This window comes from Miniopterus schreibersii (assembly GCF_964146895.1).
Source record: "Miniopterus schreibersii genome assembly, chromosome: 4".
Classification (NCBI taxonomy): Eukaryota; Metazoa; Chordata; class Mammalia; order Chiroptera; family Miniopteridae; genus Miniopterus; species Miniopterus schreibersii.
Genome location: NC_138105.1, coordinates 68,789,224 through 68,814,628, shown reverse-complemented (window position 1 = coordinate 68,814,628; position 25,405 = coordinate 68,789,224). Strand labels below are relative to the sequence as shown.

The following is a 25,405-nucleotide window of genomic DNA, read 5'->3' as shown; positions in this document are numbered from 1 at the left end:
ATCAAACCCACAACCCTTTGGTGCTCAGGCCAATACTCTAACCACTGAGCCACACTGATGAGGGTCAATAAGATATTTTGAGAGAGAAATACTACATTCACATAACTTACTACAGTATATTGTTATAATTGTTCTATTATAAGTTAATTGTTGTTAATTTCTTAATGTGCCTAATTGATAAATTAAACTTTAGCATGGCATGTATATACAGGAAAAAACAGTATATATAGGGTTCAGTACTATTTGTAGTTTCAGGCACCTCCTGGGGGTCTTAGAACATACCCCTGTGGGTTAGAGGGAACCACTATATTCCATCGTGTGGCTATAGCACAGTGTGCTATCCATTCCCTGATGATGAATATTTGTGTTTAAATGTACACTTTTTGTTGTTAAAAATAATTTTCCTGGTGGAGAAAATAATACATGCTTGTAAAGAATTTTAACATTACAGATAGTGAAACTCTTTCTAATCCAGGCCCCAGAGGGAATCATTGTGGAAAGTTTGGTATATAATCTTCTAGAACTTTTTGTCTACTATTGGGACTTTGGAGAAAATGACGTATCTTAATTTCCCTCCCAAGTTTAAGACCAGTCATAGGAATCAGAGATCATTTAATCAGCTATATGACTGACAAAAGCAGGATTGGAGCATGTGGCTTCACTTCGAGGACCCAGTGGGCTTTTTGATGATTTCACCCCTGAATTTGCTAAACCTATGGGCACAGCACAGCTGGTCAACCAGAAGGCTCCTCTGGGTGATTACTGCCTGTCCTCAGCTGATCAAAATACCCTCTCTCTGGGCTCCAACAGACTCCCAAAGGGAGAGAAAAAGGGTATGAGCCACAGAAGCTCAGTTCCTTTTTTCAAACCCACTGTTAGATAAAGTGTGTGGGTGTGTATGTGCAGAGACGTCAGGACTGGCACTTCAGCTCAGATTCCCTCTACTTGGACTCAGGAAGCCAGAGGAATGGAGTTTCCTCCCAAAGTCAGACTAAAGTAGATTGCATACCTGTTTTGTGTAGGTTGCAGCCTACTGATAGTGATGTTATTGGCTAGGGCCACCTAGAGCACTCAACTGGGCTCCCTACAACTTGTGGTAAGACCCCCTAGACATTTTCCTGACCAAAGCCAAGGTTGTGCCTCCACCTGCCCTTGTAGTTCCTATTATGATCGAAAGACACACTTCAGCAACAACCATTAGTGAACTTTGAAAAGACAACGTTCATTACTCACAGGTTCCTGGAGGGTACATAGCATTCCAAAGGCCGTACACTGAGGTCATAGGTAGAGAGAGTGTGGACCTGGAGCTCTGTCTTTATTGGGGTCAAGGGTGGGGGGCCTAGGGTTTCAAGGGTTCACTCTGTAGTGGTGAATTTAAAACACAACAGTGGGAATTAAGGCCTGAGAAGGGAAAAGTAGGGTCAGTTTTCTAGGTTACTAGGGCTTTCTAAAAGGAAAACCATGGGTGGGGCAGCCTGGTTTCTGTCTGGTTGTTTAGGTAGTAAGTGATTCACGCAGTGGCAATATGTTTGAGATGGATGTCTCTGAAATGGATGCCTCAGCAATCAAAAGCTTAATGTCAGGCACCCACACTGCACCTCATCGAACACAGACATTCCCTGAGCTTTTCTTACTACTCTCTACAAAAGTTTTTTTCTGCCTAATCTTGAAATGCTTGTAGAATCTTTTTTTTTTAAATATATCTTTATTGATTTCAGAGAGAGGAAAGGAGAGGGAGAGATAGAGATAGAAACATCAATGATGAGAGAGTCATTGATCGGCTGCAGCCCGCAACCCGGGCATGTGCCCTGACCAGGAATCGAACCCTGATCGCCTGGATCCTAGGTCGACGCTTAACCACTAAGCCACGCCCGGCCGGGCGCTTGTAGAATCTTATGGTCTCCTCATTGCAATAGGCCTTTTCTCCCTGTTGCAATAATCTTTTTGAATGAAGTCTCTCTTTACTGATGTCCAGAATTATTTTTGACAGTGGAAAACAAACAATCCTTGGAGTCATTCTTGACTCCTTGCTCCAAACTACACATCAAATCCATCAGCAGATACCCATCTGGTTGGCCTTACTACCCAAGTCCCAACTCCGTCCCTTTTCCCTTTCCACCCTCATCCAGCCATTTCCATTTTTCCCCTGATTTGATCTTTGCCTCCCTTGAGTCAAACAAAAGACAAAGAGGTCTTTTAAAAATATACATCATATATGTCAGATAATGTTGTACCTGTAGCGCAAAACCCTTCATGGGCTCCCCATTGCACACAGAGTCAAACCTCAAATTCCTATAGTTGTCCAGATGGCCCAGTATAATTTGACAGTTACTTTTCTGACTTCAGTTTTTTTCTAATCTCCATCCTGCCCAACTCACTTCAGCTCTTTCAGACACTGGGCTTCTGCTGTTAGTTAACGAGGCCAAACACTCAGGGCCTTTGCACTTGCTGTTCACTCTCTCCCCAGAAATCCACAGACATTCCCTAAATTCCTTCAGCCTGGTTGCTGGGGATGAAGTGTGAGAAATTCTGTGTCCAGATGACTCGGCCTCAGTTTTCTCATCTGTCAAATTGTCACTCCTCTCCACCATCATTCCTTTCTCCACAGCGCAAACATTAGGCAGATGTTATAACCCAAAGGTATAGTGCTTTGAAAATGCTTTAAAAAAATTTTTATTTTTGAAAACACTTAAAAAATAGGACCTTTCTAATGGGGAAGGAAAGTGACTGGTTTCAAGAATAGCTGCTTGAGATAGTAATACCCGTCATTACCAGCAGATGGCAGCACGTCCCTGGATTTGCATGTAAGTTATGTCTTCATAACACAGAAACTGAGAAATTCCCAGCATTTGTAGACTTCTTTTTACCCTTCAGAAGGGAGAAAGAGAAAGAAACGTATATTTATTTGTTGGGCACCTGCTGTATCCGTTGGATGCTCTGATTTACATTTGTGATTTAAGTTAGAGTATGTCTCTCATCTCTCAGAACTCCCCAATAATAAAAAAATGGGAAATGAAAAGAAAAATTAAGTGTATTATATACAGTGGCTAGGAGTTAACCTAGTTGAAAGATACAACCTACTAAAGAAAGTTAAAACCTTCTTCAAGAGCCTAAAGGAGGAATGGGATGAACGGAGGCGTGATCCGCTTTGCGGACTGGCTGGTACCTTCGCAAGCCTAGTGTTCTCGGATATAGTCTGGGGATGTAGAGGAAAGAGCTGGGAAAGCTTTTATTGGGCAGCCTGAGGACTGGGCAACTAGCAGCGAGGCCCCGCCCAAGCCCCGCCCTCACACCTGGCCCCCCGCCCCCCGGATTGGGCCGCCGATCCCGGAGCCCGCCCCGCCCCGCCCCGCCCGCCCCGCCCCCGCCCCGCCCGCCCCGCCCCCGCCCCGCCCCGCCCCGGGCCCGGCGGCTCTTAGCCGCGCTGGTCTTCCTTCTAGGCTCGCTTTCCCGGCGCTGTGCCCGCCACTGTCCTGCTCGCTCAGGCTGGAAGGCGTTCCGTCCCTGACGGCCCCTCCGGCTGCTCTAGGCTCCTTCCTTTCCTCCGCTCAGCCCGCGCAGCTCGGGGGCGCGCCTTCCCGCTCCCCCAGCCGGGCGCCGGGTGAGCCTCGGCCCGGCAGTGGGGGCGGGGCGCCGGCCCCCAGCCCGAGTTACACCGAGCAGTACGCGTCCGTCCACAGCGCTGAGCAAAAGAAACTAAATTACAAAAAACCAGTGTATGATTCCGTAAAACTCAAAAAGAGGCAAAATTAAACTGTGGTCTTAGGAATGAACACTTAGGTGGTAAAATTATAAAGACAGGGAAGTAATTACCATAAAGGCAGGGTAACGCTCCATTTCAGGTGGGGACCCGGGGTTTATAAGGTGGTGGATTTTAAAAGTATTCATCGCAGTATAAAATTGTTTTCTGTCCTTTTTCCGTGTTCTACTTATTTTTGAAAAGGCTTTAAAAAGCAATGATTGGCCCTGGCCGGTGAGCTCAGCTGTTCCAGCGTCGGTCGCCCTCCAAAGGGTGGAGGCCTCGACCCGGCCCGGGGCGCGTACCGGGCTGCGGGCTGCGGGCTGCGGGCTGCGGGCTGCGGGCTGCGGGCTGGGCCCGGGGCGGCTGGGGGCAGCCGATGGACCGGTCCCTCTCACATCCCTGCGTCTCTCCCTCTCTCTCCGTGTGGTCGCCCCCCCCCCCCCCCCCCCCCCCGGGCCTCTGAAAAAGCAGCGGAAAACATCCTCAGGTAAGGTTTAACAAAAACAAACAAAGATTGAATGGCTCCCCTCAGAATGAAATTTGGAGACGTACTGGAAACACTGCCATGTGGCACTGACACGACGCTGTCCTGAATATTTGTTCTACCATCTTTCCTCTTCCCTGATTGAAATAAAAGTCCTGTGAAGGGAAGACTCAAATATTTGAACGAACGAACGAACGAATGAATGAATGAATGAATGAGTGGAAAGCATTTTTTGAGCCTCCCTCTACCTGGCGGGTCTGGGCAGTCGCGCGGCCTCGTGCAATCGGCCCTAACCCGGGCCGGGCTCCCAGCGCCGCCCCCCGCCGGGCTCTGACCCCCAGGTCCCGGGTGCAGCCCGCAGGCCCCGCAGCCCCGCACGCGCGGGAGGCCCTGGGGCTGCAACGCCTCGGTCCGCCCCGGCCGGGGGGAGCCTTCCAGCCGTTCAAGCCCCGAGCCGAGGAGCGGACAGCACGTCGCCAGGGCGGCCGCCTCCCCGGCAACGGCTCCTCCGGCCGCCGCCTCCCCCGTAACGGCCGCACCGGCCGCCGCCTTCCCCGTAACGGCTCCTCCGGCCGCCGCCTCCCCGGTAACGGCTCCTCCGGCCGCCGCCTCCCCGGCAACGGCTCCTCCGGCCGCCGCCTCCCCGGTAACGGCTCCTCCGGCCGCCGCCTTCCCCGTAACGGCTCCTCCGGCCGCCGCCTTCCCCGTAACGGCTCCTCCGGCCGCCGCCTCCCCGGTAACGGCTCCTCCGGCCGCCGCCTCCCCGGCAACGGCTCCTCCGGCCGCCGCCTCCCCCGTAACGGCTCCTCCGGCCGCCGCCTCCCCCGTAACGGCCGCACCGGCCGCCGCCTCCCCCGTAACGGCCGCACCGGCCGCCGCCTTCCCCGTAACGGCTCCTCCGGCCGCCGCCTCCCCCGTAACGGCCGCACCGGCCGCCGCCTTCCCCGTAACGGCTCCTCCGGCCGCCGCCTCCCCCGTAACGGCTCCTCCGGCCGCCGCCTCCCCCGTAACGGCCGCACCGGCCGCCGCCTCCCCGGTAACGGCTCCACCTGCGGCTCCCGGGGCGGCCCCACCGCCCGGGAGGTGGGAGCCGAGCTGGCGTTGCCCCGGCCCCGCCTTCCGTCCTGTGACCTGGGGACTTCGTGGGTTTGGGGGTGAAGGGGTGCCTGTGAAATTTACATCACGGAGACCCCTTTCTGCCCTCCTTTTGAAAGAGAATTCTACCTGTGACTTGCTTTTGCGAGCATCGTTGAAGTGAGATCGTGAAACTTTCTCAGTTACCTACGCTTGACAAATTCACTTGGGAGAATACTTTCTCAGGATTCTCGGGTGAGTGTAAATAAATAACTGTAAAAAAGAAAAGAAAATGAAGTAGAATGAGTGAAAATGAAAATAACAGGAGTTAAAATTAAAGTAAGATTATTCAGCTGTGTACTTCTCCAGTCAGCTCCACCTCTCCTCCAGAGGCTATGATCCCCGCAGAATTTTAATAAAAAAATATTTTATTGACGAGAGAGAGATATCCATTTGTTCTTCCACTGATTCGTGCGTTCAGTGGTTGCTTCTTGTACGTGCCCTGCCCTGAGACTGAACCCTAAACCTTGGCTTATCTGGGCAGTGCTCTAACCAGGAAGAAGGGTGGGGCAGGGGAGCTACTGACAAAAGAAAATAAAAGTATATTTGGGCTAGAACTTCTTTTCTTTAAGGAGAGAAGGGTGTCGACGTAATAAATGTCCAAAAGTGTAGAGAATTTTTGAGAGTTTATTTGAGCCAGACTGAGGACATATGCCAGAGAGCAACATCTCAAATGCTCAGAAGAATAAGTTTGCAGTTTTCTTTTCTTGATCGGCTTTTTAATTTTTAATTATTTTTTAAATCATTATTTTTCAATTACAGTTGACATACATTATTATATTAGTTTCAGGTGTACACCCCAATGATTAGACATTATACAACTTACTAAGTGGTCATCCCGATAAACCTCATACCCATCTGACACTGTGCATAGTTATGAGAATATTCCCTATGCTGTTCTCCTTTACATCCCCATGACTATTCTGTAATAACCAATTTGTACTTCTTAATCCCTTCACCCTTTTCACCCATCACCTCAACCCCCTCCCATCTGGCAACCATCAAAATATTCTCTGTATGAGTCTGTTTCTGTTCTGCTTGTTCATTTATTTTGTTTTCTTAGGTTCAATTGTTGATAGATGTGTACTTATTGCCATTTATTGTTCGTATTTTTAACCTTTTTTCTTCTCCAAGAAGACCCTTTAACATTTCATGTAATACTGGTCTGACGGTTATGAACTCCTTTAGCTTTTCCTTGTCTGGGAAGCTCTTTATTTGTCCTTTGATTCTAAATAATAGCTTTGCTGAACAGAGTAATCTTGGTTGTAGGTCCTCGCTTTTCATCACTTTGCATATTTCTTGCCAACGCCTTCTAGCCTGCAAAGTTTCTGTTCAGAAATCAGCTGACGGTCTTATGGGAGCCCCTTGTAGGTAACTAATTGCTTTTCTCTTGCTGCTTTTAAGATTTTCTCTGTCTTTAACCTTTTGAATTTTAATTGTGATGTGTCTTGTGTGGGCCTCTTTGGGGACTCTGTGCTTCCTGGACTTGTAAGTCTATTTCCTTCACCAAAACTTAGGGAAGTTTTCTGACTTATTTTTTCAAACAGGTTTTCAATTTCTTGTTCTCTCTTCTCTTTCCAGCACCCACATGATAAAAATGTTGGTGTGCTTGAAGTTGTCCCAGAGGCTCCTTACACTATCTTCATTAATGTATGTCAACTGTAATTTTTTTTTTCTTTTTGCTGTTCTGATTGTGTGTTTTTTGCTTTGTTATGTTCCAAATTGCTGATTTGATTCTTGGCTTCACCTACTCTACTGTTGATTCCCTGTAAATTATCCTTCATTTCAGTTAGTGTATTCTTCATTTCTGATTGGTCTTTTTTTATGCTGTTGAGGTTCTCACTAAATTCATTGAGCATTCTTATAACCAGTGTTTTGAACTCTGCATCTAGTAGATTGCTTGTCTCCATTTTTGTTTAGTACTTTTTCTGGAGTTTTGTTCTCTTCTTTCAATTTGGATATTTTTTTGTCTTCTAGGACCTTTTGGCAGCCTCCAAGTGTTTGTTTCTATGTATTAGATAGAGCTGTTATGTCTCCCAGGCTTAGTAGAGTGGCCAAATGTAGTAGGTGTCCTGTGGGGTTCACTGGCACAGCCTTCCATGGTCACCCTAACTGGGCATTTAAGGTGTGCCCTGCCCCCATGTGTGGGCTGAGTACATCCTCCTCTTGAGCCTGAATTGCAGTTGGCACTTCAATGGGAGGGATTTACCCTCAGGGCGATTAGCTGCTAGGACGGGCTTTGACCACTGACCCACTGACCTCCAACTACAGTCTAGGATCAGCTGTGCAGAGGTCTACTCCACAGAGTTACAAAGCAATCCACAGATGGCTGCTACTTGTGCTGGGCTTGGAGGTGCCCAGTGTTGCAGGTTTTTAAAAAAATGCATTTGAAATTAAGAAGGAGACTGAGGAAGATTGGGGAAAGCAAGGTGGGATTTAATTATAGGATAGTTAACAAGATTATGTGCTCTCTTGAGGGTTAATGCCTCCTCCAGGGATATTACTTCTGGTATTTCAAAGGTTTGTTAACCTAGATGCACAAGAAAAATGGACAGGGCTTGCTTAAGGCCAAGGTAAACCTTTTACTAAAAAGTTATAGGCATGAGGCATGACTACTCACCATTACCTGCCCAGTTAGGAAATTATGATCAGATCACCCTGTGAGGTTACTTTCTGTGGGACTGCTTTTTGTTCACAGTACTTGACAGTTTAATTCCTCTCAGTTGCACAAGTAATACACGGGTATGCTTTTTTTGTTGTTTAACATTCAAATAATTTGGGAAACTATAGTGTAAAAAATCACAGTGCCAAATGCATACACAGTATCTTGTTTTTCTCCAGAGGCCAACTGTGTTACCAGTGGCTGTGTGGCCTTGCAGTCATTTTCTTTTTTTAAATTGTAGCAAAATATACATAACAAAAATTACCTTCTAACATTTTCTGAGGATACTTTTCAGTGGTATTAAGTACATTAACATTGCTGTGTAACCATCACTAACCATGTCCAGAACTTTTTCATCTTCCCAACTGAAACTGTACGCATTAAACAAAAATTTCCCCAAACTCTAACTCCCTGCCAACCTCTATTCTACTTTTTTTTTTTAATGTCTTTATTGATTTCAGAGAGAAAAGGAGAGGGAGAGAGATAGAAACATCAATGATGAGAGAGAGTCATTGATCAGCTGCCTCCTGCATGGCCCCTATTGGGGAATCGAACCTGCAACACTGGGCATGTGCCCTGACCAGGAATTGAACCTCAGTCTCCTGGATCAAAGGTTGATGCTTAACTGCTGAGCCACACCAGCTGGGCTCTATTTCTCTATGAATTTGACAGTTGTAGGTACCTCATATAAGAACCATACAATATTTATCCTTTTGTGTCTAGCTTATTTCACTTAGCATAATGTTTTCAAAGTTTATCCATGCTGGGGAATTAGAATTTATGTCTAAAAAATGTTAGCTATTCCTATGCCTTCAACCAGCAACTCATAGGATTGTAGACAAGAGAAACCCTTGTACTTGTGCAGATAGTGTATTCAAGCATATTCACTACAAACATGTTTTTGTTTTGTTTTCAGTCTTTACCCGAGGATATTTTTTCCATTGCTTCTCAGAGTAGAAAGAAGGGGCGGGGGGGAAACATCGATGTGAGAAAGAAACATCAATTGTTTGCCTCCCCCACGAGCCCTGACCAGGACCAGGGACGAGCCTGCAACCCAGGTATGTACCCTTGGCTGGAACTGAACCCAGGACCTTTCAGTCCACAGTCCAATGCTTTAAGCACTGAGCCAAACTGGCTAGGGCTTTCCATTGATTTTGAGAGAGAGTGGAAGGGAGGGAGAGAGAGAGAGAAACATCGATGTGAGAGAGACACATCAATTGGTTGCCTCCCCCATGAACCCCTACCAGGGCCAGGGATCAAACCTGCAACCGAGGTATGTGCCCTTGACCAGGAATCAAACCTGAAGACCCTTTGATCTGCAGGTCAATGCTCTAACTGCTGAGCAAACTGACCAGGGCTCAGTACACACTGTTTGTATATGTGTAAGAATTTCATTTCTTTTTAGGGTTGAATGATATTCCATTGTAAGTTGTAGACAATAAAAGGGGTTCTACATAAAGTAATCTCAGAGGGTGATCTGGTCATAAATTCTGAACTGGGCAGGCCATGGTGGATAGTCACACCCTAGGCCTATAACTTATAAGTAAAAGGCTTATCTTTGCCTTTTGCAGGCCTCGTCCATTACTTCTGTGCATGTAGATGAACAGTGTCTTGAAAAAAGCCATAACCACCCTCAAAGCACATAATCTTGTTAACTATCCTGTAATCCAATCCCTACCTTGCTTTCTTCTACCTCCAAGTAATCTTCCTTACTGTCCTTCGTTGATTTCAAATGGGTAAAAAGAAGCTGTAAAACTGTTATTCTCTGGAGCATCTGAGATCTTGTTCCCTGACATGTGTTGTCAGTTTGGCTCAGATAAAGGTCTTATAAAAACTCCCTTTATTTGCAAATCAGTTTGGATGTTTTTTGCACCAACAGAGTTCTATACATTTTGTTTATCCATTCATCTGTTGATAGGCACTGTTCAGAAAATGCTGCACAGAGACGTGATGCTGGAGAATTACAGGAAAACCTGACCTCAGTGGGTAAGGCCAGCTTTGTCTTCACTGGTAGATTTTTACTGCACATATTTCTTAAGCACCCGCTATGTCCCGGGAATCATTCTTGGTCTTGGGAAGAGAGTGGTGAAGAAAGAGATGTGACCTACACTTTGAGGAGTGACAGTGTAGAGCAGGGGCAGGCACACTTTTCCTTTAAGGGCCAGAGAAGAAATATTTTCAGCTTAGTGGCTAATAGGATCTCTGTTGCAACTACTCAGCACTGCCAATGTAGTGCCAAAGCAGCCACAGATGGTACTTACAGAAATAGACAGGGGTGTGTTCCAATAAAACTTTATTTACAAAAGTAGGTGGCTAACCTTTGGGCTGTAGTCACCAACCCCTAGTCTAACATCTTCTCTTGAGAATGAAGATTCCTCCATTATGATGACTTTATTCTCTCCTTGATAAGAAGCTTGGTTTTCCTGAAGTGCGTCTCTGTACTTGGGTCTGAGGATCCCTGATTCCTGTAGGGCATGACATTAGCTAGTTTGAGTTTTAGGTCCTGGGTACCATCAATTTACTGCTCATGGGGTCACACATGCCCATCTCTTGAAAACGCTGGCCCCACTCTGGGGGGGGGGGGGTGGTCCCTTGTCATCCCTTCACATCCCTCCTACATGTGCAGAGTATCATCTCTGTAAGTCCACTGTGCTCACTTAGGTGGAGCAGGAGGAGCTGGGGAACAAGAGGAGAATTCTCCCACACACCAGTGCAGGTGAGCCCTGGATGAAAGGAGCCCCTTTAGGGAATTTCTAAAATGTTATTTTGTCTGAGAGATTGTCTCAGCCCACTTGGGGGGTGAGTTTCCTCTGGAAGTTTCAGCTTTCCTTTCTCACCTCCTCTCTTTTCTCTCCACTTTCTTTTGCTCTCAGTGAAAGCTTTGTCCTGCTTCCTCTTTCCAGAACATTTCCACTTTTGTAAATGAAGTGTTACTGGAAATAGCCTACTTGTTTGTCCATTCCCCCCCCCCGCCGTTCCCAAACTTTGCTTGCCTAATAGTACCCCTCTATCAGACTATTAGCTCCCATCTAATTTTTGACAAAATTATTTCTTAGCAAGTCACCTGCCACTTTCCACTTCTTGTTCCTATCATTATCAAGTTCTTCACATTGCTGAAATCCTTGAGGTCTGCCTTTAGCTGCTGGTCTATTCCCTGTCACATTGACTTCTCATGCTGAGGGTCCGTATCTGAAAAAAAATTAGCATGGACCTGGCATATTTTTAAAAATTACCTTTATCTCATTTATTTCTTTAAGAGCTTAGTTTTTTTCTTTCCATTAATTTCAGACTAGAAGTCTTGACTTCAACCTAAAACCAAAGAGACTACTGCAAAGCAGAATAAAATTTGGGAAAAACCATCTACTGGCAGGAAAAGGGTAAGGGCTGTCCAGGGCTCATTGCTGGCTTTCTGTAGTGGAAGTCTGGGTTTGCCTTGAGGGAAAAGAACAGTACAGCCACAAGGAGAGACAGTTGGGGCCAGTGACCTTCACTCAAGAGAAGTCATTTCTTAGGAGAGAGTCTCTGAGTATTATGAGTTTAGGGAACATTCTATACCAATTTCAAAATTTATTTATTCATGGAGAATTCCCACAAGCATATCCACAAATATGACTCAGATAGTGAATATTAACATGTAATTCAGTTTTTGTTTAAACAATTATCAGAAAAAAAGTCTGTACATAATAAGCAGTATGAATGTCATGACTGTGATAGAACGTTGTGGCAGAGCATTCACCTTACTTAATTTGAAAGAACTCAAAGAGGCTGGAAGCAGCAGGCAGGCTCTGGAAATGGTAGCAACTTCTAGTGTGGGATTTTGCTTTCTTGATACTTCAGACTTTCTCTGGGGGAGAATCCTTGTGAGTGCAATGAAAATGAGAAGCATTTAGTTACCACTTATCCCTTAAGTAACAGGCACCAACTCATCCTGGAGTGAAACCCCATGAATATAATCTATGTGGAGAAGTCATCAGAAATTGACATTTTTTTGCCCAAGAGAAATTACACAAGAGAGAAGTGTAATGAATGTAAAGAATGTGGGAAAGTGCTATTATCCTTCAACCCTTAAAATCCATGCTCAAGCTCATGCTGGGGAGAAACGCATATGAATGTTTTTGGTACGGGAAAGCTGTTAGTCATCACTAATCCTTTAGGACACACTTGGGAACTCACACTGTAGAGAAACTGTAGGCATATAACCTGTGTGGGAAATTCTTCAGATCTAGCTCAAGCCTTTTCATACACAAGAGGGTACACACACTTGGGAGAAACTACATGAATGCTGTTACTGGGGAAAAGCCATCAGGAGCAGTGACCTGACTGCATAAGAGTGCATACTGGGGAGAAACTATCTGTGCAGTGACTGCAGCAAAAACTTAAGCAGGAAGTTCTATCTGCTGGTGCACATGAGAACCCATACTGGGGAGAAGCCCTACCAATGCTGTGACTGTGGAAAAACCTTCAATAGGGGCTCTAACCCAACTGCCCACAAGAGGGTACATATAAGGGAGAAGATGTACCAATGCAATGACTGTGGGAAACTTCAGTGGTCACTCATTCCATAAGAAACATGTGAGAACTCACAGTGAAGAGAAGCCCTAGGAATGGAAGCATGTGGGAAAGCCCAATTGACGTTACATGTGAGTATCTTCAGTCTTGAGAAGACTTCTGCTGGGACTTCACCTTTGTACGAGGAAATTCAGAGTGGGAGGGAAACTGTAAATGTTGCAAATGTGGGATTGTTTTATTTTTTTTAAATCAATGTCTTATCCTTAAGTTGGAAATCTAACATTATTTTTCAGCCTTTGTTTTTTAATATAAGCATTTAAGGCCCTAGATAACCCTTTAAATACCCCTTTTGCAACATTACACGAAGTTAAAAAATAATTTTTATCTTTTTGGTGTCTCCCATATATATAAGTGCTATAGACACATAAGCATAGAGTAAGAATGGTTTATATTACATTTTTCAGCTTTTTTAAAAAAATGTTTTTATTGATTTTTAGAGAGAGAGGAAAGGAGAGGGAAAAGGGGGAGAGAGAGAGAAACATCAATGGGCTGCCTCCTGCACACCCCCTACTGGGGAGTGAGCCCCCAATCTGGGCATGTTCCCTGACAGGGAATTGAACCAGTGACCTCTTGGTGGATGGGTCCACACTCAACCACTTAGCTATACCTGCTGGACTCTGCTGTTCTCTGATATTTTTAATTTTTTGAATACTCAATGCCTCAAGCTGCTGCAGGGAGTTCCTGAGTTTGCCCAGGTGGAGCTGACTCATGGCAGCATTGTTGTTGCCCACTGCATTTGTTGGGTCAATCCTTAAAATTTCTGTGAATCTCTAAGCTTCTGTGAAGTTATCCTGACTGTGGTGAAGGAAAGCTCTGTTTTTTAAAACCATTATCTTCCCCTGCAGTCCATCCAGTTTCTGTGTTAATTCCTCCACATCTTGAAACCACTTTTCAGCTGCTTTTAGGTCTCCAGTATGAAGGGAAATTCAGGGATGCACTGAGCAGCTTCTGCCCGGGGTGGGCCTGGGTGACAGAGTGGTACCATCTACCACCAGCACATAGTCCCAGGAAGTGCATGCCTCCCTGGGCTTCCACAGCCAACCTGGAACTGAGGCCCTTCTCTAAACAGAATCAGTGAACATCCTCCCATCATGGAGGCTATCTGAGGAGCCTCTGGTGGTTATTTAGGCCTGAGGGTCTTTCTGCTTCCACCTTTTAAGTAGCAACAGTATTTCACCTGGACTGTCTCTAATGCTTTCTTCTTCAGAAGCAAGCAGTTTGCCATGGAGCACATCATCTGGCCCAGGTGGGACCGCTGCAGCTGCATGGAGGCTTACTCTGACCTTCCCGCTTACTGAATGTGCTTTTTTCCATGCCAGGACTAATGGTCAATTTTGAGATGATGATCACCTAGAAATTATGCTTAATATTGGAGTGATTTATTCCTGGGATTATCTGGTGCAGGTGGGTCTTCTTCACTGGGCTATGTTTATAGGCAAAATTTATGTCTTCAACTGTAATTATGTCCTTGAGGAGCTGGCAGTAGTCCACTTTCCATACAGCCCAATTGTCCTGAAACTCATAGGCAAGAATAGTGGCTCCCAAAGCAATTCTTTTCCAGTTAGTGGGACAAATGTCAATCTTGGCATAAGTCAAAAGCCTTTCAAAGTAAACCAGTTACTATTGCAGCCAGCTGTTAGCTGTGTGGCTCTGACGAACAAAATCTGTATATAAATCTGGCTTTGGGATTATGCTTAAAGTATCCTCTGGAACCATTTCTCATATGAATGGACATGTTTTTTCATCAAAAATATCATATGATCTACTTCCAGCTCTGTTTTCTTCTTTTTTGTTTCCAAGGGGTTGCACCATTCCTGGAAGTACTGCAATACCAGGTCGATGTGCAGCATGAATGGAGCAAGCTCCGATTCCATCTCCCTGCTCCAAAAATCCACTTAATATGTTGTCCTCAGATAGAGGATGGATCAGATGTTAAACTGATAAGAACAGATATCTGTGCTTGATCTTAGGCAAAGGCCAGGAAGTGGTCCATCTCTGTTTTTTAGGAGGAAACATATTTCTAAGCTCACACACTGGACTGTGGTTCTAAGATTAGGCTGGCTGGCTGTGCTGCCATCTAGGAATACTATTGAGCATGAGCGAGTTACATTTTTTGGTAAGGTGCACTGGAAATACGTGGTTTAAGAAGTTCCTCTTCTCTTGCTCATTCGTTTCAGACTTGTTCAGAAAAATTGTGCTTGCCTTTGGGTAGTCAGAAGGGTTTGATTCTAAAGGTACCTCTTTGGGCATCTCCTTGTTGCTCAGATGCTGCACATTGTGGCCCTGGAAGGCTCCAAAATCCAACTTGACAGGCTCCAGAGCAGATTGGGCTGGTGGAACTGTCACTGAGTCCTGGCCTCCACCTCATAGACCTCAGACTCATTGTCAGGCTTCACTCACCTGGAGTGTGGGCCCAGATTGGGGCTGACATTGGGCTTCAGGCAACAGATCAGTTTGTTCCCCATGAGGAACCTCTGCTCCTCTCTGCTGTGACCACCTTGGCACTCAGCAGTCTCCCTCCCTCTCCCAACAATGGCAAAGCTCTGTGATGCACAGGGACCCTTGAGCTATGGGCCCTGGGCAGGGCTTAAGGCCTGGCTGCAACCCCCACTGTGGTGCTGCTACTGCCTCTCTTGAGTTACCTAGTCTGTAGATACATTTTTTTTGTTACATTTTTTTTGTTAATCAGCTGAGGATATTTTTCCATTGTTTTTTTTTTTATCCTCACCTGAGGATATTTTTTCCATTGCTTTTCAGACAGAGAGAGAGAGAGAGAGAGAGAGAGAGAGAGAGAGAGACATCAGTGTGAGAGAGACACATTGATTGGTTGCCTGCTGCATGCACCCCAACCAGGGCTGAGGATAGAACTTGCAACCCAGGTATGTACTCTTGACTGGGAATCGAACCCAAGATCCTTTTGTGCATGGGCTGATGCTCTAACCACTGAGCCACACTGGCCAGGGCTGTGCCCTTTATTTCTTCATATGCAGTTAACAGTAAGCTTGCAGAGGTCCACAAAAAATCATTCTGGTATCATGTCTGGAATTTAACTGAATTAGTACTGGTAGAATCAACATCTTTATGTTGTTAAATCTTTCAGGCCATCAACTCAGTATCTGCACTTATTTAGGCATTCTTTAATGTGTTTCAGTAAAGTTTTATATATTTTTCTATGGAGGTTTGGCACATTTATCATCAGATATCTTCCTAGGAATGCCATATTTTCTCATGTTTTTCTCTCATGTTTTTCTTAAAATTGTTTTTTTCTAAATACACAATTGACTCTGAACAATGTGGGTGTTAGGGGCACTGATACCGTTAAAAATCTAGGTCAAGACAGCCCAATATACTTCATATAACTTTGAACTCCTCAAAAACTTAACTCCAGTTGTACCTCAATATCTGGAGGAGACTGGTTCCAGGAACCCCACAGATGATATAAAATGGGATAGACCAATGCTATATAGTTGGCCTTCCATATCCATGGGTTCTGACCCATGGATTGAAAACAGTATTTTGGTTGAATCTGTGGATGTGAAATGGAGATATAGAGGGCTGACTGTATATTTATTGAAAAACTACTAAAATGGTCAAAGTCATAGAAGCAGAGGATACAATAGTGGTTTCCAGAGATTGGGAGGTGAGGAAAATGGGGAGTTATTATTGTTCAATGGGTATTTAGTTATGTTAGATGAATTATTTCTAGAGCGCTGCTGTATAACATAGTGTCCATAGTTTACAATACAGAATTGTCCATTTCAAAATTTGTTAAGAGGGCAAATCTCTTAAGTTCTCTTCCCACACACACAGAAGAGAGACACAAGGAAACTCTGGGAGGTGTTGGATATGTCTATTACCTTGATTATGGTGATAGTTTCATGAGTGTTTTCATATGTCCAAACCCATCAAATTGTATACCTTTAATATTTGCAGTTTTTTATATTTCAATAAAGCTGTCTTTAAAAAATTTGCATATAAGTGGACTTGTGCAGTTCAAACCAGTGTTCTTTAAAGGTCAACTGTATAGTAAAAATGTAATTTTCTTTGTGCACATATAATCTTAATGTTTTTGGATGCTAGAGATCAATGTTTGTTAAAAATTCTAACCCAGCCCAACCAGCATGGCTCAGTGGTTGAGCATCAACCTATAACCCAGGCAATTGCTTCGATTTCCATCTGGGCACATGCTTGGGCTGCAGGCTTGATCCCCAGTAGGGGGTGTGCAGGAGGCAGCCAATCAATGACTCATCGATGTGTCTATCTCTCTCCCTCTCCCTTCCTCTCTCTGAAATCAATAAAGACATATTTAAGTTAAAAAAATAATTCTAACCCAGTGATTCCACTTCTGGGAATTTATCCAAAGAAACCCAAAACACTACTTTGAAAGAATATATGCATCGCTATGTTCACTGCAACATTATTTACAATAGCCAAGGTTTGGTAGCAGCTCAAGTGCCCATAAGTAGATGAGTGGGTAGAAAAAAGCTGTGGTACATTTACACAATGGAATAGTTTTTGACATAAGAAAGAAGGAAATCTTACCCTTTGCGACAGCATGGATGGAACCTGGAAAGTATTATGCTAAGTGAAATCAGCTACTCAGAGAAAGACAAATACCATATGATTTCACTTGTATGTGGAATCTAATGAACAAAATGAACTAACAAGCAAAGTAGAAATTGACTCATAGATAGAGAGCAGGCAGACAGCTGTTGGGGGTGGGTATTGAGGAGCCGGGTTGGAGGAGGGTGGTGGTGGTGGTGGAGGGATTGAACAGAAAAGAAAAAAAAGAATTCATGGATATGGACAAGAGTGTGGTTATTGCCAGGAGGAGGGATAGTGGGAAGAGGTGGAGGAGGGTATGGGGGGGATAAAGGGTGATGGAAGGAGACTTGACTTGGTCGGTGAACACAATACAGATGATGTGTTGTGGAATTGTACACCTGAAACCTGTATAATTTTGCCAACCAGTGTCACCCCAATAAATTTAATAAAAAGGAAAAAAATTAAAAAAATCTAAATCTTGTCGAACATTTCCAAAAAGATCTCTAAACATAGTACCTTCTTTTTTGAAGGGTAGCACTTTGGAGACAAATATGGTAAGACAATGCAATTTGAATTAACAGTTCAAAATCTTTACATCTTTGACCACATAATTTATGTTCAAAGTCAAAAGGTGAACACCATGAAATGGAAGTTTGTGCTAATTGATGAATCACAGAGTTTTATAGTTCAATATCTGTTCTTTTTCTATTCCCTATTTCCAAGACCAAAAACATCTTTAAACATGTATTTCATGCAGGCAATAATTTCTTTCAATATATCTTAAAATTGTTTAATTTTGTCTCAAAATGTAATTTACACATAATAAAACAACCATTTTAAATGTACAGGTTGATGAGATCTGACAAATGTTTACACCCCCATAAATCACCACCCCAATTCAGATATAAAACATTTCTATCACCCCAGAAAGCATAACATTTATTTTGCAGAATGCTAACAAAGCTGTAAACTGGAAATGGAAATGCTTTTGTCTTCCATAAAGAAGTAGTAATTTGACAGAAAAAAACCACCTGACAGTAAGCCTGTTCAGCGGTTTAACCTGAGCAAACAGCCTAGGAAGAATATTGGCTTTTTTTCCTGTTTAAGCATTCCTACATCCACATGACCTGGAAGTCAGCATCCTTGCCAGTAATCCAATTAATGGCTATGTCCCCAACTGTAAACTCCTTGAAGCAGTCATTGCATTGGGGCTTAAATTGCAAGCTGAACTTACTGTTCTAGGTCAAGTTAGCTTGCTATATACTCCTTTCTATTCTTAGCCCCCCAAAACTGTAGTTTAATTATTTGTATTTAGTGCAAATTTCTGAACCTTCTGTTATCAGTGGAAGTGGAGTTCTTGAAGTGCCATTGGGAAAATAATTTCCTGAGGCCTCCATGGGAGGATGGGGTATCACGGAAAGCTTTATTGATGATGTAAAATTAAGGGAGTTCCTCTTCAAGGTATCATCTCCATTCATCCCGCCATAGAAAAAGTCAAAGCTTGTCTTCAGAAGGGCTAGAATTAAGGCCACTGCCCAGAGCCTCCACTCTATATTAAAGCACAGTCTAGTCTAGCACCTGGCTAGCTTATCTTGTGTTCCCAGCTGCAGTCCATTGAGAGTGGGGTCTGCATGGCCATAGGCCATGCAGCTGCTTAAGGCTACATGGTGGGCAAGGGCATAGGGTGACTGTGGGTCATGGAGCAAGTGAGAGCAAGAAGAGAGAACTCTTTGTGGATTTTAATCTAAGATTTCCCGCACTTGCCAATTCACCCTACAAGCCAATGATCTTTTTCCCAGGTTAGACTGACAGGCAAGCACCTTCCCTGTATCACCCCAACTTCACTGTGCGTGTGTTCATCTGCCCCTTTGTTCGATTTCTTCCCCCAGTGATCTGTAGGGAATGGGCTAGTGGTTTCCTGGGGAGTGTGAAGCTGTAGCTTCCTGGCAAAGCTGCTCTGATGACCATGCTTATAATGTCTGGCCTTTCCTTTGCTCTTCTTTCCTTTATTAATCTTAACTAGCTAATTATGACAATAACACTACTGTTTAAGACAGGAGTCTACAAGCTTCTTTTGTAAATGGACAGATAGGAAATACTTTAGGCTTTGTGGGCCATAAGGTCTATTTTGCAACTATTCACCTCTGCCATGTAGCAAAGAAGTGGCCATAGAAAATTCATAAATGAATTTTGGGGACTTGTGCCAATAAAACTGTTTATAAAAACAGAAGCCAGGCCCAGCCAGGTGTGGCTCAGTAGTTGAGCATTGACCTAGGATCCAGGAGATCGTGGTTTGATTCCCAGTCAGGGCACATGCCTGGGTTGCGGGCTCAATCCCCAGTAAAGGGTGTGCAGGAGGCAGCCAATCAATGACGACTCTCTCATCATTGATATTTCTATCTCTCTCTCTCTTCCTTTCATCTCTCTGAAATCAATAAAGGTATATTTAAAAAAAACAAAAAACAAAACAGAAGTCAGGCTGGCCAGTCCTTTTTTTAAGGCAAAGAGCTTGCATTTAAAAAGTTATGAAAAGACTGGAGTGGTGAACATACAATACAGTGTACAGATGATACATTACAGAATTGTGCACCTGAAACCTGTATAATTTTGTTAGCCAGTGTCACTCCAATAAATTTTTTTAAATCCTCACCCCAGGATACGTTTTTATTGATTTTAGAGAGAGAGGAAGAGAGAAACATCGATGTGAGAAACATCAATTGGCTGCCTTCCACACATGCCCCAACTGGGGACTGAACCCACACCCTTTGGTACATGGGAAAACACTCTAATCAACTGAGCCACAGTGGCCAGGGCACCCCAATAAATTTAATAAAATGAAAAAAAGTAAAAAGTTAAGAGGCTTATTTTCCAAAAGCCTTTTACCTTTCTAAAAACACACGCACAACTCTGAAGTGGACATTGGATCCTTGATATCTAAAAAAATCATTTCTATTGACAAATATGAATCTTGAAGGGAGAAGGGAACCAGAAAAAAAGCAGCTTTCAAAATTCAGGGAACATTCCATTTTTGGTGAGCATGGTAACATGGTGTGGCCATTTTGAAAAATCATTTTGTAAGGGTCCTTTTTAAAACATAAATTACTGTTAGACCCCAAGAGAAATAAAAAGATATGTCCACACAAAAGACTTGCACACAAGTGTTCATAATGTTAGAAAGGACATGGGTTTCAAGGTCTGGGTAGTTCTTACTAAATGCTAATCTTGCTAAATGTTAAAATGCAGCGCAGTATTTTGCAGATGTAGCTGAGAACATGATGAGCTTAACAGGAACTCAACGGGGTAAGTGTGGCCAACTGCAAAGAAGAAATTAGTGTGTAACTGACCAAATAGTGTATATAAGCAATGACTAGGCCCTCCTGGGAGACAGAGCTTTGAATGTGAGTCCCGTCTCCTTTACTTGCTGCAAGTAAATAAAACTACTTAACAATGACCACATCTCGATCTTGAACAGAACACCCAAGCAGAGAACATCAAGTTCTGTGACAATAACATGTTTTATAATTGCCAAAGGGGGAAAACCCAAGAGCCCATCAACTAGGGAATGGATAAACAAAATCTAGTTATCCATACAATGAAATATTACTTGGCAATACAAAGAAATGAAGTTCTGATACATGCTACATGGATGAAACTTGAAAACTTGTTCAGAGAAGGAAACCAGTCACAAAGGACCATGTGTTATATGATTCCATTTATATGAAACATCCAGAATAGGCAGAGTCATAGGAACAGTAAGTTAGTGTTTGCATGGGCTGGGGGTGGGAGCCCAATTAAACAGGCATGAGGCATTTTTTTTTTTATTAATTAAACCATTCAGACTGTTCTCTCCCCTCCTACTCTCTCAAAAGAGAGAGAACAGTCATTGAAGGCAAATGGCAGTTACTGAAACAACATCAAGAGCTGCCACACCCCAGAGAGAGCGCCTCCTTCTCGTGGTTTTGGGGGCTCTACACATGCAGAGAAAGTCCTCTAGTAACGAACTATAGAAATGATCCCTGAAAGTATAGTCTTAGGCACGAGGTATCTTATTGGCTTGATGGAAACGTTCTAAAACTGGTTCATACTGATAGTTGCACAACTCAGTGAATTTACTAAAAATCACTTGAATTGTACACCTAAAATGAATGAGTTTAATGGTATTTAAATTATGCTTCACTAAAGCTGTTATTACAGGAGTTTCTATTGTGTGTTCATTTGGATAAATCTATCTACAGCCTCCATTGTGGTAGGATATATTCATAATAGTTTTGAAGTCATCCTTGCAATTTTGGTGTTCTTCTATTTGGTTTTCTTTTATTACTATTTGTCTGTTATATATTTCTTCATCCTTCTCATTTTAATCTTCTATGTACTTAAGCTTTATTTTAAATTTTTCTAAATATGTTTTTATTGATTTCAGAGAGTGGAAGGGAAAGGGAGAGACAGAAATATCAATGATGAGTCATGGATCGGCTGCCTCCCACACGCCCCCCGCTGGAGATTGAGCCTGCAACCTGGGCATGTGCCCCGACTGACCAGGAATTGAACCACCATCTCCTGGGTCATAGGTCGATGCTCAACTGCTGAGCCATGCCAGCTGGGCTGTACTTAAGTTTTAGATGTGTCTCTTGTAAATAGGATGTAGCTGGATCCAAAAAAATTCCAATCTGAAAATGTATTTTAATTTGTAAACCATTCCAATTTTTTATTGTGATTCCTAATATATTGGATTAATGTCTACTACCTTAATAGTTATGATTTCCATTCTGCATTTTTCTTTTCAAAAAATTAAAAAAAACATATATATCTTTATTGATTTCAGAAAGAGGAAAGGAGAGGGAGAGAGATAGAAACATCAATGATGAGAGAGTCATTGATCAAGCCCGCAACCAGGGCATGTGCCCTGACCAGGAATCGAACCCTGATCGCCTGGATCCTAGATCGACGCTCAACCACTGAGCCACACCTGGCTGGGTTGCATTTTTCTTTAAAAAGTTGGAAATAGATGAAACTGTATACATACAGTTAAAAAACAATAAACTTGTACCCATCAACTAAGCTAAGAGATTGAAGATTGCTCTACCTCAGAAGTCCCATGTGTGTACCTTCATGATTATTCTCAAGAAATAACTATTGTGATTTTTTAAATGTATCAATGTTGTTGTCCCTGCATAAGCACATGCTATCCAGGGTTGGGGGAAGGTGAACACAAGGGAGCTTCTTTACAGTTTTGTATCCCAGTTGTGGGAATGGTTACTTGAACGTACAGGAGCGATAAAATGTCACAGAACTTTATTATTCATGTATTACCCACAGAACTATGTTATTTCCTCCCTCCCCCAGCCCCAGAAAAAAAAAGCAACAACTAGATAAGGACTGTACTTGAGTTAATACTAGTGCAGCAATGTCAGTGTCCTGGTTTTGAGAATGCACTATGATTATGTAAGATACCTTCACTGGGGGAAGCTGGGAGAAGAATAGATGGAAAATCTGTATTATTTTTTGCAATTTCTTGTGAATCTTAAACTATTTCAAAATAAAAAGTTACTAAAAAATCAGGAAGGAAAAAATATAACATCCTATTACGTATACACACTTTAACAGCTGATAGCTCAATTTTGAAAATGAAATGTATTTTAACAAACACTACCTTTATAATTATTCAAAGTGTGTGTATACCTTTTTTTGGGACACCCTATATTCCTACATGCCATACTTTTGTTCACATATTTTAAAGATTTATTTATGTGTCCCATGTAGCTGTAGTTTATTTAACTGCTGACTGGGATATTTTGTATGAGTATATCACAATGTACCCAGTCTCTAGTGGAAGAACCTCTTTGGGCTGTTTGCACATTTTTTCCATCATGAATAATGCTGCCATACACATTCTTGAACATCTCTCATTGCACATATGTATGAGTTACTTTAAAGATGAACTTGCGCCCTGGCAGGTGTGACTCAGTTGGTTGAAGTGTTGCCCAGACACAAAAAGGTCCAGGGTTCATTTCCTGTCCAGGGTACATATCTAGGTTGTGGGTTCAGTCTTGGTCGGGGTGCACACGAGAGGCAACCAATCAATATTTCTCTCTCACATCGATGTTTCTGTCTCTCTGCCTTTCTCTCTCTAAAATCAGTAAAAAACAATATCCTTGGGTGATAATTAAAAAAAATAAAAATGAACTCGCTGGGTGTAGAATACGTATGTACAAATTTGTTTTGTATTTTATGTTTTTGTATTTTATATTTTATAGTTAAGCAATGTTATTTTATTGTTTTAATTTGCATTTTTTTCTAATTACTAATGAGAATGAGCATCTTTTTATATTTATTGGTCATTTTGAGTTTCTCTGTAAATCAATGGAAAAAATATCCTCACCCCTTGGGTGAAGAGAAAAAAAAAAAAAGACCACTTGTAAATTCTGCCGCAGCATCAAAGAAGACTGCACACAATTATCCGAAGAGGCTGTAAAAATATGCCATCCTTTTCCATCTGTGTATCTGTGTGAAGCTGAATTTATTCACAAACTTCAATCAAAACAACAATATATCACATCTCTTGGCTACTGTGAATAATGCTGAAGTGAACATAGGGGTACACATATCTTTATGAATGTTTTCAAATTTTTCATTGGTTGATTCTTGTATGTGCCCTGAGTGGGATCAAACCTGAAACCTTGGTGTATTGGGATGATGCTCTAACCAAATGAGCTACGGGGCCAGGGCCTCAGTTGGATGTATTAAAAATAACAGAAGAAACAAAATTTCACATGTTGATAAAACTAGACCTGACAAATTAAAAAGACATAATTTCTCAGGAACAATCAGGGAAACATATAATTAAAATAATGCTGAGACACAAGTTTCCTCCCATCGGAATGGCAAATTATTTTAAGCTAAAATTTGTATAATCCCCTACTTCAACCCCAGCCCAAGGCAACTACTAATCTACCTTTTGTCTCTGTGGATTTGTCTAGTCCCACATTTCATATAAGTGGAATCTTACAATATGTGATCTTTGCATCCGGCTTCTTTCAGTGTTATACCATGTATTGGTACTTAATCTCTTTTTACAACTTAGTAATATTACATTGTATGGATATATCAACATTAAACCATCAGCTGATGTACACTGGGTTGTTTCCATTTTGGGGGCTATTACAAATAACACGAGATACCTTTTAAGCAGTGATCAGAAAAAAATTCACGTTACTAAACACATCAGCGCAATGAGAGAACAAAAAATGAATTCTGAGCTCAAAAAATCTCCTCACAAAAACCATGAAATACAGTATCCATGCAAACCAAGATATAAAAAGTTATATAAGACGCTACACTACAAAAAACCCATCAAACCCAGGTAGGTTGATTTTGGTTTGGGGGGTTGGGTTTTGGGGTGTGTGTTGGTTCTGGTAACGGTCTCCTTGAGATAGAATTCAAATGCCATACAATGCTCCCACTTAAAATGCACATTCAGGCTTATCTTTGTAAATACTTACACGTCGTTGCATAACGTCGAAGAAACAGGGAAAAGCCTGCGGGAAAGTGTCTAATGAGCCTTAGATCTGACTCTGCCCGGAACCCGACTCCTGCGGCCAGGCCTCGACTTAAACCAACCCCTCCGCGTCTCTCCGCTTCTAACTCGGTCCTCTGCGCTCCGCTCGGCCTTCGGCTGGGCACTGCCCTCCAGGACTGGTCCATGGGAGAGCCCGCTGTCGAATCAGGGCTACGGCTTCCCCTCCATCTACTAGCCACGGCCACCCCGGTAGGCGTCCATCTCGGCCTAACGGCTTACTGAGGCTCCGCCCCTTACGCTCTTCGCCCTGCGGCACCGGAAGCGGAAGTGCTTTCCGTGTACGTCCTACTTCGCGTTCCTCCTCGTATTTGAGATGGGTTTTCTCCTCTGTAGGCGATCGGGCTCGGCTCTCAGGCCCAGCCGCTCGGGCTGACCGGAGTCGCGGAGCCTGCTCGCCGCCTGTGCGCCGTGCTCGAGGCTTCCGTGGCCGCCGCGGCTCGTCGGGGCTCCGCCCGTGCGGGTCCGGCTGGTGGCTCGGAGTCTCGGTGGAGGCAGGGCCTTTCCTCCAGCCGCCGCGCACCTCTCCTCAGAATCTGCCAAAGCAACCTCCTCGCCTTTCTCCAGAGGGAAAAACATTTACGCTGTTCTGGGAAATGGCCCCAGCGTCCTCTTCTGCTGACCGACCTGGTGCGTTCCGATGAGCGCTGGCCGGAAATGCCTCGGCTGTGGGCATGTTAGTGAAGTTTGATGAAT

The 25,405-nt window shown here is 43.4% G+C and overlaps 1 long non-coding RNA gene across 3 annotated transcripts; it reads right to left on the bottom strand.

The window, feature by feature from the left end:
* Window positions 1–1,788: 1,788 nt before the first annotated feature.
* Window positions 1,789–24,939, bottom strand: LOC308556701. 3 transcript variants are annotated; one of them, XR_013998745.1, is made up of 5 exons: window positions 24,636–24,913; window positions 11,759–11,879; window positions 11,087–11,211; window positions 5,451–5,573; window positions 1,789–2,868 (listed from the first exon to the last, which is right to left on the bottom strand). It is a non-coding gene; the product is annotated as an uncharacterized lncRNA (long non-coding RNA). The 3 variants fall into 3 exon arrangements; XR_013998746.1 differs by having other exon boundaries at window positions 11,764–11,879; XR_013998744.1 differs by lacking the exons at window positions 1,789–2,868; window positions 5,451–5,573 and adding an exon at window positions 10,133–10,487 and having other exon boundaries at window positions 11,764–11,879; window positions 24,636–24,939.
* Between the last annotated feature and the right edge of the window lie 466 nt (window positions 24,940–25,405).